Genomic DNA, 18,070 nt, shown 5'->3' on the forward strand with positions numbered 1-18,070 from the left:
CCGCATGGAAGGAGCATTCAATTCTACATTTGGTTTGCATAATCTTTCATTTTGAATGCTTTGTTTTCATATCTCTATTGAGTGTGCTTAGGATTAGGTTCATTTGCAATGAGTGCTCTTATGATTGAGTTATCATGTTTAGTGTTTTGATTGAACTACTTGTTTTTGATGATTCCTAATTCCGATGCTAAAATCAGTACAGAAGACTAGAAGCTAGAAGGGTAGCCATTGTGGAGTTAGACAAGAAAATATAAATAGAAAAGCTACTTGTAGTTCACCTAGTGAACTCCACTCAAGAAATTGATGAGCTAATCAGTGAAGCTAACCAGACAATATTCTCAACTAGACACCAGCATGTAACATTAATGGTAGGAAGAGTATGTTAGGATTCCCAAAGATACTGAGAGGGGGGGTGAATCAGTATCTAACCAATTAATGAATTTACTTGATTTAAAACATGTAAAGTATATCAATACTATATACCGGTAAACCAAAAATAATGCAGTAAACAAAAATAACAACCACCTGAAAAGCACACCATAACACAGTAGTTTAATGAGGAAACCCGGTGTGGGAAAGACCTCGGTGGGATTTGTGACCCACAATATTTTCTTACTGGCCAATAAGTGAATATTACTCTTACAATAGGGGCCTACACATGCAGGAAGGCCAAGTGCCTAAAGCTCACTGCTCAAATACAAAATAAGAAGTCACACTAACTTACAAAATGAATTATACAAATCCAATGTCTTGTACTGCTTCAAATTAGCATCTGCTATGCCAGATCCAATACCAGTTTTAGCTCTGCTTCATACATAAACCCTTAACCTATAATTCACATATTAGGTTTGCCTTATTTCACCTATCATATTCTTCTTAAAAAATGTTCTACAATGATCTCATACATACATGAGTCATATTACAACTCACCATGTTAGCTTACAATGATTTTACAATTAATTACAAAATACATTATAAACAAAATTCCTGTCGGCAAGGGTGTTGGTATCCTTCCTTTGTCTGCCAATGTTCTGTGTGCCAGTGTAGAGTCTATCGTTTCCGGTGCCGATATGTTGTCTTGCCAATATCATATGATTGCAAGGTTGCCATCAATGACAAAACCTTCAATCACCTACAATTTCTCATTAGAGTGTGCATTTTCCAACAATCTCCCCCTTTGGAATTGATGGCAACACTCATGAGAAAAATCCAAAAAAGTGTCATCCAAAAATGAGTCTGCCAGAATTGTCTTACCAAAAAAAATGAGCTCCCCCTAAGCTGATGAGCCATTTGCTGATCATTTTTCTCATAGCCTCTACGCCCCCTTTGACATCAATGACAAAGGTTGTCATTTGCTATCAGTGGAGTCCTGCCTGGTTTCTTGTAACTAGTGGGTTACACTCTGAAAGATATTTGTCAAAATTGAATTTATGTCATTGTTGAATGTTTTACTATCTTTTATAGCCTCATGGGTTCTCTACACTATACCGGTGAGTATGTGCATTTTCTCTTCCAGTGTCTTTAGTTCGGGAACCAGAGCCTCAAATATTTCTTTTCTCAAAGAAATAAGATACTCTAATCTTGGACCAAGTCTGCATTTTAAGTCCTTTGCTTTGTCCTTTATTCTTTATTTTTCATTTTCTAGTTTCCTGATTTTCTCTTCCTGCTCTACAATTTTCTTCTCTAATTTCAAAAATGAATATAATGTTCCAATTAGATTGTCAGCAATATTGTTAATCGTATCCTGTGTCTTTCTAATTTCTTTGTCAAGATCTTCTGTTAATACATCCATTTTGCATGTATCCCTGTACAATTTCTTGAAGTCAAAAATGATTTCATTGAGTTCTGGTGAAAGAGTATCCATCTCCTCTTTGTTCTTATTCACAATTTCCATAAAGAATTTCTCCTTTTCTTTTATCATCCTTTCCTTAAAAGTATCCTCATTTATTTGATCAACAGTGATTAGGTTACCGGTGATGAATTTAGACAATGTGTCTAATTGTTCTAAAGAATCTTTATTCCCTATTTTACACTTGGGTGCAATCATCTTCAAAATTGGTATGGTGTAATCGATAGCCTTATATGCTAGTGCATTACAATCTGTTATTTTCTTAATTGAATCTAGCAATACCTCTGTCACATTTATTGGTTTGAACATGGAGGTTCCAGATGTCTGTCCAACTGTCTTCACAATTTATAATCTGTCGGTGGTGATAATAGCATTGCTTTTCTCATTCACTGGAGGATTAGTTTGTGTCTGCATTTTAGCTACCAAAGGTTTAGGTCTTTCAGTTGTAGCCAGTGGCACTGTCTCTGAATGTACTTGTGAATGAACCTGTTGTTCTACCTATTTTTTTGTACTCTCTACTGATGGTTTCTCTAATGGTGCCTCTGATGATTTTTCAGTGGTATCCACTGTCAATTTTTATGTTTGTGACTCTTTATTTTCTACCGATTTCTCAGTGCTCGCTCCTAAAATATCTACAGTCGGTATCTCAACAAATTTTTCATTGTTGTCAGTTGTTGGTTGCTCAATATTATGTACACCAGTGCTATCAGCTTTTCCTGTATTTTTTGTCTGTTTAGTTTGTTGCTCACTCCCAATTTCAATGTCTCCAACTATATCTTCAACATTTGTCTCAAATGTTGTGTCTTCTACCAGTGGCTCAGTTGCCACATCTCTTTTCTCACTTGTTTCCTTATCAACCACAATGTTGACTTCCTATGTGTCGATATTCATTGTGTACAACACCTCAGAATCAGGATTTGTGTCCTTATGTGTTGTCTTCATACTCTTTGTTGCCGGTTGATTTTCAGTAGTGTCTATCAGTGGAGTATCTAAAGGCGGTGGGGGTAAGTTGTCTGTTATCTTTATACTAGGAGGTCCACCAACCTTTCCTTTTCCTTTGTCCCTATCCTTTTGATATACCTTGAAGGTTTTAGGATTTTGATACTCTTCCTGTTTTTCTTTTTCTACTAGGAATATATCCCATGCATCTATTTTTTCCTCTGTTATTTGATTCACTCTTCCTGCCATTAGTGCTACATGTCGGTGAGTAGTTGAAAATACTGACCGGTTAGCCTTAGAGATCAATTGATCTATCTCATCAGGTGAGTTAATAGGATGTACAGCAAGTAGTTTTTCAATTTTTATTTTCTTATCTAGCTCAATAATAGCTACTCTTCTAGCTTCTAGTCTGTTATATAGATCTATCGATATTTCATCAACAACTTGCATCAAAAATTTCTTGAAAATATCTAAGTGTAATATTACACTATTCTCTACTCTCTCTTTGTCATCAGTGGATAGTGTGTTATACAGTTTGCTGATATTCTTCAACTTGCCATCCTCAGTAATTTCATCCAGTAATTTATCAATAGGAGCTATAGTTTGTTTTGACTTCTTCTTAGGAGTCAACTTATTTTTCTTTGGAGTTAATTTCTTTGTTGGGGGCCTTACTTCTTGTTACTTCTATCTTTTTGGTGTAGGAGAAGGTGTTGGTGAAGGTTTTTTTTCCTCTCAACTCTTTTGAATACTGGAGGTATGTCACTTTCTGAGGAAGTTCCAATCGGTGAAAGGTGTGTTTCTGGTTGGATTGCTTCTAATTCACTTTCAGTTATACCAGTTTTCTTTAGCACATCTTCTTTAATTTTGCCTATTGGGTTCCTTTTCTAACAATTACCTCAGCCCTTTTAACTCTTTTCTTTGATTGAATTTGACTTTCTATAGTTTCAGCATTACCAAATACTTCTTCTTAGGGTTCCTTAGGAGCTTCTAGGAGGGCTTTTGCATAGGTTTCTATTATGTTGTCATTATTCTCATACCCCATTTCAGTAACCTAGATGGTTCTAGGAACAACTGCCTCCATCCAAATTTCATCTTTCTTTATTACAAAACAGATTTCCTTTTGGTACTTATTCACAATAGCTTCTGATAACCTTACTCTTATTTTCATTCGAGCTTTCAATGCCTGAAAATACTCATTTAAGTTGTTTTCCCTATTCTCTCCCATGTTGTTTAGCAATTCTAATAGTTGTTTTCCTACTGGTATATCATATCCAAAATCTTTGGTGCCAATATCGGGTACTTGTTTGGTTATATATAGCATCAGACAAACAAGTAGGTTTCCAAATCTGAATGTTCCTTTCTTTTCCCTTTTGATCTTTGCTAAATTGTCTATTAGTTCATCTTTGAGCCATTCACATATGTTTATCCTTTCATTATTATTTACCATATCATAGGCACTTTTGATGCATAGGCTAGAGACTGAGTTTAACCTATTTTCATGTGTAGTTTTGTAGCCTAAGATCATACTGATAAATTTGACATTGATATATATTACATCATTTACCCTCAGTGATCTCTTATCAAATGTTGCACTGGTTAGGTTTGTCACTAGATCATTTGAGACCTTCTTAGTTTTGTTAGGTCTATTGTCAGTGGAAGGTAACCATGTTACTGCTTTGACAGCTTCCTTAGTAATCTTGTGAATAGAGTCCAACCAAAAATATTCTCCATGAACCCTGCTTAACACAATTCTTATGATATCCTTGGGGAAATATGGGATACTAAGAATTTAAGTGAAACCTAGGGTTTCTATTATCTTATGTTCAGGTTTGACATGTCCCGTTACATTACAAATCACAAATTCATACATATTCTTAATTTCCTCATCACTTAGTTCATCAATATGATAGTGTATATACATTCTAGGGTCTTCAACATATACTACCCCTTTTGGTATTTGAGAAAATGCACCTAAGCTATCATTTTTTTTCGCAATTTTGAGAACTAGCTGGAATACACGTCTAGGGCATTTAATAACTTCAACAACAATAGGGTTTGCAATAAATTCAAGAGTAGATGAAGATGTCATAGCTATAAATACTTTAATCTACCTTAGGGATGAAATATTTGATAGATTGCTTCGCTTCTTTGCTTGGAATGCCTTTTCTCAGGATTTTTGCACTCTCGAAGATTTGAATGCTCAGTGAAATGAAAATGGAGCCAAAACACTTGTTTAATAATGTTATTTTCTTCACCTACCACATTTAATGCTTGCCGATTAGTCACAACTTAACTTATCTGTCGGTAATGAAGTAATCTCAACTTCTCACCATAAACCGAGGGAATAATAGCATGTTTCTCATTTAGTTACTAAACCCTCGAAATATTTTCCTTCAATTAGATGAAGAGTCTCCTGTCAGTGGAGTGTTACTTTGTTCTGCCAGTGGAGGAGTATTCCCATCAACATTCTGTTCTGATTTTTTGATCCATTATTTTGAGAATTCTTGCTTTACCTCTTCAACCTTTTCTTTACCTTTCAAACTAGGACCTTTGTTATTTTCCAGCAAGGACTTGCTTCTATAAAATTGAGCAATGTGTCCAGTCTTGTTACAAGCATAACAAGTCATATTATTTTTCTGAATAGCTTTCCCATATCCTATGTCGGTTTGTGTTTTGCATTGATCAGATAAGTGTCCAAATCTCCCACAAACATAACATCTTACAATCATTCTACAATTCTCTGAATTATGACCAACTTTGTTGCATTTAGAACATTGACCGGTGGGTGTATTGGTGTTCTGATAATTTCTAGATCTATATTGATTTGGTCTATGACCATACTTGTTAGAGTTAAAGCATTTGCCATTAAATTTATAAGCAATTGGTTGCCTTACCAGTTTGCTATGATCATGTGTGTTTGCAGTACCAGAGCTTTCACCAGCTTCAAAGCCAAGGCCATTAGTGTCACCATTAGGTTTTTTATTCTTCAGCATGTCACCAAGTTCTTATGAGCTTTTCTTGAATTTTTCCTTGTGTTGATTTGCAGTAGCTAGTTCTCTTTCCAAGGTTCCTTTCTATCTCATAAGTTCATTTGAGTCATTTTGTGTATGCATCAGATCTGTCTTCAACATATCATTTTCATAACTAATTCTTGTATTTTCATTTGCAGCATCATTTAGTCTTCTAGTCAGATTTTCTTCATTTTTCTTCCTATCTTCAATTTCTTTGCAAAATCTCATAGTCATATCATGCATCTCATTTTGTGTTGTACTGATCTCTTGTCTTATTTTGTTTACCAAATCATTAAGAGTTTCCCTTTCATCTCCCTCTTTCTGCATCTTCTCAAAAAGTTCTCTTCTTTTATTCCTTGCTATAGTGTAATTCTCTTGAAGTGCTTGAATGATATCCTGAGCAGCTTTTAGATCATCTTCAAGTTTGATATCCTTTAATTTTTCTGCATCATAGTCTAAAAGAGTTGTTTTCAATTGTTCTCTTAAGTTTTCCATCTCTATCGGTGTCAAGATCTTCCTCAACCTATTAGGCTTCTGAAAATAGAGGACCGGGCTCTGATACCAATTGTTGGGATTCCCAAAGATACTGAGAGGGGGGTGAATCAGTATCTAACCGGTTATGAATTTACTTGATTTAAAACATGTAAAGCATATCAATACTATATACCAGTAAACCAAAAATAATGCAGTAAACAAAAATAACAACCACATGAAAAGCACACTATAACACAGTAGTTTAACGAGGAAACCCGGTGTGGTAAAAACCTTGGTGGGATTTGTGACCCACAATATTCGCTTACTGGCCAATAAGTGAATATTACTCTTACAATAGGGGCCTACACATGTAGGAAGGCCAAGTGCCTAAAGCTCACTACTCAAATACAAAATAAGAAGTCACACTGACTTACAAAATGGATTATACAAATCCAATGTCTTGTACTGCTTCAAATTAGCATCTGCTATGCCAGATCCAGTACTAGTTTTAGCTCTACTTCATACATAAACCCTTAATCTATAATTCGCATATTAGGTCTACCTTATTTCTCCTATCATATTCTTCTTTAAAAATGTTCTACAATGATCTCATACATATATGAGTCATATTACAACTCGCCATGTTGGCTTACAATGATTTTACAATTAATTACAAAATACATTATAAACAAAATTCTTGTCGGCCAAGGTGCCAGTATCCTTCCTTTGTCTGTCGGTGTTCTATGTGCCGATGTAGAGTCTGTCATTGCCGGTGCCAGTATATTGTCTTTCCGGTATCATATGATTGCAAGGTTTCCATCAATGACAAAACCTTCAATCACCTACAATTTCTCATTGGAGTGTGCATTTGCCAACTAAGTAAATGAGATATCAGAGGAAACAACAGATAAGTGGGACACACTTTTTATAGAGAAAGAAAAATAGGAAGAACTTAAGAGACCAAAGACTATGAAAGTCTACCAGAAGGATAAGGGTAAAGGTAAGGTAGGTGGGCCTCTGAGCCTAAAGATAACTGATAACTTGCCCCCACCTCTCTCTGATACTCCACCGGTACAAACTGATGACACACAACTAACAATAGAGAGTATGGGTACACCGCATGAGGATACAAATCCTTCTTTTGAGGTGCTATACACAATGAACATTGACACTCAGGAAGTCAATATTGTGGTGGATAAGAAATCAACTGAGAAAATAGATGTGGCAACTGAGCCACCAGCAGGAAATGTTGGAGTTGAAAACATTGGAATTGGGGAACAACAACAAACTGAAGGATCAAATGAACCCCTAGACATTGGAAAGGCAAAGACCATAGATGTGCAAACTGTTGCATCTACCGAGGCACTGACAACCACTAAAACTGAAAAACCAACTGATTCACCGGCAGTAGATAGCACAGAGGTAAATAAAGAAAAATCAGCAGTAGACACTACAGTGAAATCATCTAAAGCACAAACAGAGAAACCATCAGAGAAATAGGCTCTTACTAAGGAAAACATTGAGAAATAGGTAGAGCAATAGGTACCTACTCAGACTATACCACCGGCTACATCTAAAAATCCCAAGCCTTTGGTAGTGGAAATGCAAACACAAACTGACCCTTCGAAGAAAGAGGAAACCAAAGCTATCACTACAATCGGCAGACTACAGATTGTGAGAACAGTTGGACAATCATCTGGCACATCAATGATTGAATTCGGGCCTACAAATGTAATAGAGGTACTCTTTTATTCTATAAAGAAAATAAAAGAGTGTAATGCACAAGCTTATAAGGCTATAGATGACACTTTACCAATTTTGAAGATGATAGCTCCAAAGTGTAACATAGATAATAAAGATTCTTTGAGCCAATTAGACACATTGTCTAAGTATATAACTGGCAACCTAATAACATTGGATCAAATAAATGAAGTTACCTTCTGAGAGAAAATGAATAAGGAGAAGGAAAAATTCTTTGAGGAGACAGTAAAGAATAATAAGGAACATATGGAAACCTTATTACCGATATTAGGTAAAACAATTTTGGACTTCAAGAAATTGTATAGAGATGCATGTAAAACATATATCTTGACAAAAGAAATAGATAAAGAGATTGGCATAGCACATATGGAAATAAATGATATTGATGACAACTTGATAGGTTCATCAGACTCAATATCAGTAATTGAACAGGAAATTGTAGGATTTGAAGTGAAAATAGAAAAACTTGAGAAAGACAAGGAAAGGATAAAGTATAAGGCAAAAGAGCTTAAATAAAGACTAAGTCCTAAACTGGATATCCTCATCTCTTTGAGAAAAGATATTTTTGAGGCTCTTGTTCCAGGACTTAACACCGGAAGAGCAAATGCACCTTCTCACCAGTACAATTCCGAGAACTAAAGCAACACTGAAATACAGTGAGAGGTTCAACAATAGTTTAAATGTTGCCTTAACAAAAATTTATCAGATTGTAATAAACAGATTACAACGATCTAGGCAGGAACCACACTCCATTGACAGTGATGTTAGGATTCCCAAAGATACTGAGAGTGGGGGGTGAATCAGTATCTAACTGGTTTAAGAATTTACTTGACTTAAAACATGAAAAACATATTAAAACTGTGTACCGGTAAACCAAAAATAATGTAGTAAATAAGAATAACAACAACCACATGAGAAGCACACCATAACACAGTATTTTAATGAGGAAATCCAGTGTGGGAAAAACCTCGGTGGGATTTGTGACCCACAATATTCGCTTACTAGCCAATAAAGGAATATTACTCTTACAATAGGGGCTTGCACATGCAGGAAGGCCAAGTGCCTAGAGTTCACTGCTCAATTATAAAAGAAGTCGCACTGACTTACAAAATGGATTATATATTAATCCAATGTCTTATACTGCTTCAGATTAGCATCTACTATTTCAGATCCAATACAGGTTTAAGCTCTGCTACATATATAAACCCTTAACCTATAATTTGCATATTAGGTCTGCTTATCTCGCATCCTATCACTTTTCTTTCCTATTATAAAATGATCTCATACATATATGAGTCATAGTACAACTTGCCATGTCGGCTTAAAATGATTTTACAATTAATTACAAAATACATTTCAAACAAAATAGAGGTCGGCCAAGGTGTCGGTGTCCTTTCTTTCAATGTCGGTGTTCTGTGTGCCAGTGTAGAGTTTGTCATTGCCGGTGTTGGTATCCTATCTTGTCAGTATCATATGATTGCAAGGTTGCCATCAATGACAAAACCTTCAATCACCTACAATTTCTCATTGGAGTGTGCATTTTCCAACAATCTCCACTTTGGCATTGATGGAAACACTCATGAGAAAAATCAAAAAGTGTCCAAAATGATATCCAAAAAATAGTCTACCAAAATTGTCTTGCCAAAACTGTATGCTCAAAACTATATGCTTAAAACTATATCCTCAAAACTGTATGCTCCCCCTGAGTAGATGAAGTCCCTTCCTTCTTACCATTTTTCTCATCCCTCTACTCCCCCTTTGACATCAATGACAAAGGTTGTCATTCCCTGTCAGTGGAGTCCTGCCTAGATTTTTGTAACTGGTGGGTTACAATCTGAAAGATATCTATCAACTCTAAATTTATGCCATTGTTGACCGTTTTGCGGTCTTTTATTGCCTCTTGTGTTCTCTGCACTATACCGGCAAGTATGTGCATTTTCTCTTCCGATGTCTTTAGTCTGGGAACCAAAGCCTCAGATATTTCTTTTCACAAAGAAATAAGATACTCTAGTCTTGGACTAAGTCTGTATTTTAAGTCCTTTGCCTTATCCTTTATTCCTTGTTTATCTTTCTCTAATTACTTGATTTTCTCTTCTTGCTCTACAATTTTCTTTTCTAATTCCAAAAATGAATTTGATGTTCCAATCAAATTGTCAGCAATATTATTTATCTTCTCTTGAGCTTTGTTGATCTCTTTGTCAAGATCCTCTATTAAGACATTTGTTTTGCAAGTGTCCCTGTACAATTACTTGAAGTCATATATTATTTCTCCAAGTTTTGGTAAAAGGGTGTCCATTTCTTCCTTGTTTTTCTTTACAATATCCTCAAAGAATTTCTCTTTTTCTTTTATCATTCTCTCCTAAAATGTATCCTCATTTATTTGATCAATAGTTACTAGGTTGTCGGTGATAAACTTAGACAATGTGTCTAGTTGACCTAAAGGATCTTTATTCTCAACACTTCACTTTGGTGCTATCAATTTAAGAATTGGTATAGTATCATCATTTGCCTTATAGGCTTGTGCATTGCATTCCGTGATCTTCTTTATTGAATCTAATAAAACTTCAGTTACATTAGTAGGTCTGAATTCTATCATAGTTGTACCAGATGTTTGTCCAACAATTTTTACAATAGCCATGCTACCGATTGTGGTTATTTCCTTGCTTTGTTCGACCTCTGGTAGGTCTATCTATGTTTGCATTTCCACAAACAAAGGTTTAGGCTTTTCAGTTTGGCCAAGTGGCACTATCTCTGTGTGTACCTGTGCTTCAACCTGTACCGGTTTGGGTTTCTCCAATTGTATCTCAGATGGTTTCTCTAAGCTTTCAATTATCATTTCCTCAGTTTGTGCCTCTAAACTTTTCTTAGCCGGTTCTTTAGATGGTTTATTTATTGTATCTATCGGTTTCTCGGTGGTATCCTTTGCCTGTTGCTCTGCCTGTGTAGGTTTTTCTGTGTTTAACTCAACCTCAATAGTCAGTGACTCAGTGGTCACATCTTTCTCCTTATCCTCAATGGTCTCTCTGTCAACCACGACATTAACTTCCTGAGTATCTATATTTACTGTATATAGAATTTCTGATTCAGGGTTTGTATCTTCTACCGGAGTCTCCATACTCTCAATGGTTGGTTGATTTGCAATAGTGTCTATTAGTGGAGTATCTGAAGGAGGTGGGGGCATATTGTCAAGTATTTTTAAACTTGGTGGTCCACCTACCTTGCCTTTACCCTTATCTTTATCCTTTTGATATACTTTGATAGTTTTAGCTCTAAGTAATTCTTCCTCTTTTTCTTTCTCCACAAAGAAAATATCCCATCCATCAGCAATTTCCTCAGAAACTTCCATTACTCTCCCTACCATTAATGCTACATGTCGGTGAGTAGTAGAAAACACTGTCTGGTTGGCCTCACTAATTAATTTGTCTATTTCATCAGGTGAGTTAACTGGATGCACTGCCAGTAATTTTTCAATCTTGATCTTTTTATCTAGTTCAACAATAGATAATCTTCTAGCTTAAAATCTCCTATACAAGTCATTTGGAATTTCATCAACAATTTGTATCAAAAATTTCTTGTATATATCTAAGTGTAGAATTACACTGTTCTCTATACTTTCCTTATCATCAGCTGATAGTGTATTGTATATTTTATTGATATTCTTCATCTTACCATCTTTTGTTATTTCGCTAAGAAGTTTGTCTAGAGGAGCAATAGTCTGTTTCACCTTCTTCTTAGGAGTCATCTTATTTGTCAGAGGCCTTACTATATGTTGCTTCTATCTTGTCCTTTTAGGTGTAGGAGAAGGTACCGGTGAAGGTTTTATTTTCCTCTCAACTCTCTTGAATACAACAGGTATGTCACTTTCTGAAGAAGTTCTAGCCGGTGAAAGGTGAGTTTCCAGTTGAAGTGCTTCCAACTCACTTTCAGTTATACCATTTTGTTTTAGCACGTCTTCCTTGATTGCCTTTGCCTATCGAGTTCCTTTTCTAATGATTGCTTCTACCTTCTTAACTCTTTTCCTTGATTGTATAGTGCTCTCAATTGTTTTTGCACTACCAAATACTTTCTCCTCCGATTCCTTAGGAGCTTCAAGGAGGGCTTTTGCATAAGTTTCTATGATGTTATCATTTGTCTCATATCCCATTTCAGTTACCCAGATGGTTATAGGGATAACTGCCTCCATCCAAATTTCATCTTTCTTTATCACAAAACAAATTTCTTTTTGATACTTGTAGTCACATAAATTTGTCCATTTTAATTAAATGAATATTTACTATTTATTTGATTAAAAACCCACTAGCCACTAGTTAATTAAATTAATATTCTATTAATTCATCTTCAAACATTCTCCTATTAATTAAATAAATTATTCAATTTATTTTAATTAATTCACTTAAACCAAATTCACAATCAATTAAATAAATAAATTCTATTTATTTAATTTAATCCCCTTTCCTCCTTTAAATAAATTAAATAAAACATTTATTTAAAATCAGTAAATCCCCCCCACTTGCATTTTCCTAAAAATGCAACTTGCACACATTTATTGAAATAAATTAATTTTATTTTAATTAAAAATCCTATTTTCCCTCACCCATCAAATCCACTTGCACTCCTAAACCCCCTTCTAGATTCTTCTAAACCCTTCCTAATTAACCTAATCCATCCCCTAATTATTGTCACATTCCTAAGTAACTTGGAGTCACTTCTCAAAGACTTCAAAGTCTTTAATCTAACCTCTAAAGTCTTCCAAAACCACTAATGGCTCTTACATGACCATTAATGGCTCTTACATAACCATTTATGGTTAATTCAACTTGCACTCATGTGTCTCCTCAGGCATTTATTGCTTTGACCATGGTTATCCCTTTTGCCTTTGCACAAGAGTTTATCCATTGGATAAAAGCTTTATTCTTTGAATAAAGAATTTATTCATTCTATCTAACCTTGACCTTAGCTCCCAAGTTATCTCTCAGGTCATGTTAAACATTTAATGCTTATTCCCTCTCCTCTCAACCTATCTCACATTGACACTTGTCATCCTGGGATTGGGTTGAAAGTCATCACATGGAATGAATATCATTCAATCCTAACCCTTGTTGAGATTTCTCAATCTCAACCATCCATTGCTCCATTTTTCCTATAAATAGAGCCCATTTCTTCATAATCCAAATCCTGAAAACTTGTATGCATCTAAGTTATAGAGAATTTTAGAGAGCATTTAGCATAAATCATTAATATCTTGTTATTTTGGCCTAAAATAAATCATTTTAGCATCATAGCATCTAATATTAGTTTTAATTCACATTTGCATAGCATTTGGAGTAATCATCTACAATCTTGAACCTCCATAAGCATCCATAGTGCAAAAAGTTGCTGAGAGCTACACTAGTTTGGAACTTGGAGAGGAGAGGAACAAAGGAGAAGGAGCTAAGAGCATGTTAAGAGGCATTTGGAGATGTCTCGTTACATTTACTTTCCTAGTTAAATATTTCTTCATGTTTTTGGTGTCTCTTTTGATATGCCTGCTTAGATTAGTTTTTGGTTGATTAACACTAATAGCTTGTTGTGTTTTTTGTGTGTTATTCCACCATAGGTTCTAGTCTAACCGTCCCCCATTTCGCAGAGCATCTTTTGGTGAACCCGGCGTGAATCCCAACAACCTTTTTATTTTTATTTTTAGGTAAACTAACTTTTTGACTATTTTGCTTGACACATAGGTCGCGCTTCGGCGCTTTTGTTCTCATTCTAGCACTATTGTCATTTAGTAGTTTAGCATTTTTGTTTCTAAACTAGCGCTAGTGTCCAAATTTTAGCACTTTTGCATATATTCTAGCGCTTTTGTCTTTTGATTAGTGCTTTTATCTAAGTTTTAGCACTTTTGCCTCACTGCATAAATATCCTTCTTTAGCACTTTTGTCTTCTTTTTAGCATGTTTGTGTTAAGTAGCGCTTCTATTTGAACACAGAGTAGTGCTATTGTAATAGAACGTTGTAAAAAATGCCTTGTAACCAATAAAAGAAATTTTCTTAGGCTTGTAGAAGCCCCCCATAGGTTTAGATTTTCCTAACTATTTGTTTCTTGTGCAGGTTTAAATTAACTCCTTTTGTTGTTAAAAAGTTAAAATTTGTCATTTGGGGCTCTAAAATTGAACAACACAAAATTTCATTTCTTGCAAGCTAGGATGAATTTTATTTTGGTGCTCTAAAACTGAACAACACAAATTTGCTTTCATTTCAAGTTAGGATACACTCTCTTTTTGGTGCTTAAAACAAGATAGGACAAATTTCATTTTATTGTATCAAACTTAAGAAAAACTCACAATCAACACTTCAATTTTTGGTGCAAGTAAAAAGAACAATCAACTTGTCTTATTTTGCAAAATAATTTACTTCATGCCTACGTGTTTTAATTTCAGTTGACCAAGATTTCAAATTCTAGTTTACTCAAACACATTGCTTTGGAAGTTAAAAAGAACATCATGGTTGTTGGAGCAACATCTCCAAATAGATAAAACATCATTGCAATAACAAGTTAAAAAGAACAAGTGTATTTTGTGTTTGGCACACTTGTGCAAAAGTGTTTGTCGAGTGGTCTTACTTCTAACACACACTATCCTCTCCCTTGGCTTTCGTGGTCCTAGGTGCAAGAGAAAAGTGTTAGTAACACTCAAGTTTTATATTTTTAAGAGAGGTCTGCCAAGAGACACGTCACTCTTGGGAACGACCTCACGTGGTAAATCCTTCGAGCCGCTATAGAAATCAGGTGAGAGCGAAATTTGTAGCCTTGGGTATAGTTGTTCCTACAGTGTAACTTGCCGAAAGGACAAATGGGCCCCACCACAAGTTACAAGGCTCTTAAGTGAGTCACTGCAGAATAAGCTTATGTCCAAAAACATTGAATATTACTAAACACCTTTAAGTAGCAGCCCAACCATTCTATTGATTGAGGATATTTGTGATACAATTCAGTGCAAGAGCATAGATGGTTTTGCTCCCAAGATACTCACCATACATATTTCCTTGAGTAGAAACATAGCTTTTTGAAAATTCACTTGTGGCTTGATGAAAGTGATGACTCCCCCATCATAGGGATCATCTATTTGTTATGCTTGTGCAAGACTTAGTATAAAACATCCTTTCTTGCCACAGTGGGATTCATAAGGTATGTAGTACCAAAGTCGAAGAAATATCAAGATGTGGGCTGAATTTATCGCAACTGGCCATTTGACCTTAGGGATAAAAAGTGTTTGAAGTGTTTTCATTTTTGAGTCAAGACCAGTGCAAATTGAGTTGACTTCAGCCTTTGGAAACACGCCTAAAAATACACTAAAGGAAAAGGGTCATAAAAAGTCCAAGGATTGGGTTGATCTAGACCCATACTTATTTGTACCTTTTGAAGAAACATTCTTGTGTTTATGTGCTTGCTTTGTTTTCTTGTCAAAGAAAGAATCAAAAAATCAAATTCCAAGAACAAGTATTCATCCAATGTAAACATTTCTGAACACCAACAAAAGATCAAAAATAAAGAGAAAAAGTATCAAAATATATGACCATTCTTCACATCTTGAGAAAGAAGAAACTTCATCAACACATCAACTTGAAGAGAAGACCATTGAGCTCAAAGACTCTTATCAAAAGGAGGAAATTCTTCTATCTTAATAGAGAAATTTGTGTCTCTCATAGAGCCTTCTTACGTCACATGCATCTTTATCTTCAAGGGAAATCAAATGAATTTGATCAAGAGTCATTGAACCGCAGAGCTTTTATGCAATATCAAGCTTTGAGTTATCACAAGAACAACGGAGAAAAAATCAAACCTAATTTCTTTCTCGACATTTGCATCACATATAATGTAGCTCAGGAAGAACCACCAACTCCTGAGAGAGAAGAAGAAGAAGAGTTTGTCCCTTATGTAACACAAATCTTTTATTGAAGTTCATGTTTCATCCATCATCACATTCATATCTCATCAAATCCATTCCAACTCTCAAAACATCAAAAAGTTTTTTGTCCTAAGTTCTATTTTGATATTGCTTGATTAAAATGCAACACATCACTTTTTAGAGTGTCTCTACATCTAGGATAAACTCATCCTAAGAGGCATTTCTACACAGGTTAAAACTAGTCTATGAGTGAATCCTCTCATTACTAGGTAGTTGGGTCTGTAACACATCTCAGATCTCTCTAAACCTTATCACATCAAACATTGTCAATCAAACACAACAAGCAAAATTCAAGAAAGAACTTTGGTACCATCTACCTTTAGTGCTAGAGATTCATATGCAACACACCACACCAACCATAAATCTCTCATTTCATCAACAACTCGTCATCATTTTCACCCAACTTCAACGAAAATTTATAAACAAAATGGCTCATACCAGATCACAATCTAGACAACAAGAAATTGAAGAGGAAGAGGAAGAAAATATCAATAATTTCCAAGAAGCCCTTGGAGGAAATATAAATGATGAAAATCCAGGCACTCCTCCTCCTGCGGCAATAGAAAGGGCGCAACACAACCCTCTCTTCAATAGACTTTTTGATGAGATACTCAAGAGTAATGTTGATGCTCACTTTTTAAGACTTGCTCAAGAAGGGGCTAAACTACCCTCTGACTTTGATGTTGCACAACTAAGACAAGAATTAGAACACCAAAGTTATATTGAGGATGAAAGAGGTCTTGAACACATTAGATACAACTTTCATCAAGGTAATCCCCCACCTCCTCCTTCTCCTAATGAAATAGACATGTTGTGGCAACAAGTCAAAAATCTCACCCAACAACTTCATAGTGGCGTAAAAAGCAATCAATTTTCACTCAATGACATTTGCCCCTATCCCTTTGATAGGAATCTTCATATACCACCTTTTTCGCGAGGGTTTGAAACACCCAAGTTTGAAAAGTATAGAGGAAAAGGAGATCCTCATGATTATGTTAGAGAATTCCATTCAACTTGCCTCGAAGTGGCATACGAGGATACATACCTAATGCACCTTTCTCCCCAAAGCTTGGGAGGAACAACCACATCATGGTTTTCCTGATTACCAGGTGGCATTAGGACATTTGAAGAGCTAGTCCAGAAATTCTTGGCACATTACTCACACAACATTGAATGTAATATCACCATGGCTGATCTATGTAACACTAAACAAAAATTGGGTGAGCTATTTTCAATCTTTCTGCAATGATGGCATCAAATGTCTAGTAGATGTTCTCTTCAGTTACCTGAACAAGAACTAGTAGAAATATTTATTTCCAACTTAAATGACGAAATGGAATTTCACCTCGATGTAAAAGACACAGACTCTTTCAATGACATGATCACCAAAGGCTTAAAATGTGAGCGGGCTCTCATCAAAAAAGGTCTTATCAAGATATATAATGAGCCAAAGGATGGCCCTCGCCCACACTTCAATAGTGACAAACCAAACTTCTGGAACAAAAACAAAAATGTCATCAATGACGGAGTTGTGGATGCAAGAACTATCAAAAGTGCACAACCTGTAGTTCGATTTGCAGGACATAATCCCCCACCTGAGACTAACATAGTTGCTCCTCCAAATCAAGGCCACATCACATCTCAAGACAAACCCAGATAGTATCAACAAAAACCAAAGCGAACATACACTCCCTTAGGGGAACCCATCAAAACAGTGTTACGACAATTGGTTTCTCAAAATCTGGTAACCTTGCCCAAAACATCAAATTATGAACCTCAAGTCAAACCTTCATGGTGGAGGGATACTGAACATTGCGATTTCCATCAAGGGAAAGGACATAAGACAAGCAATTGTCACAGATTGAAAGATCTTATTCGGGATCTTATTGACCGAGGTGAAATAGAAATCGAAGGACATGACCCAAAGACAACAAACAATGATCATCTCATGTTTAAAAATCTGCTTCCATCACAAGATCAAAGGGGTCCTTCCACTTCAAGGCGAAACACAGATACCACCAATTATACGCAAGCCATGTATAATTACATTGTGAATCACCTATATGATGCTAGTGAATAGATTGCAACTAT

This window comes from Cryptomeria japonica, chromosome 6 (genome assembly GCF_030272615.1).
Source record: "Cryptomeria japonica chromosome 6, Sugi_1.0, whole genome shotgun sequence".
In the NCBI taxonomy this organism is placed as follows: Eukaryota; Viridiplantae; Streptophyta; class Pinopsida; order Cupressales; family Cupressaceae; genus Cryptomeria; species Cryptomeria japonica.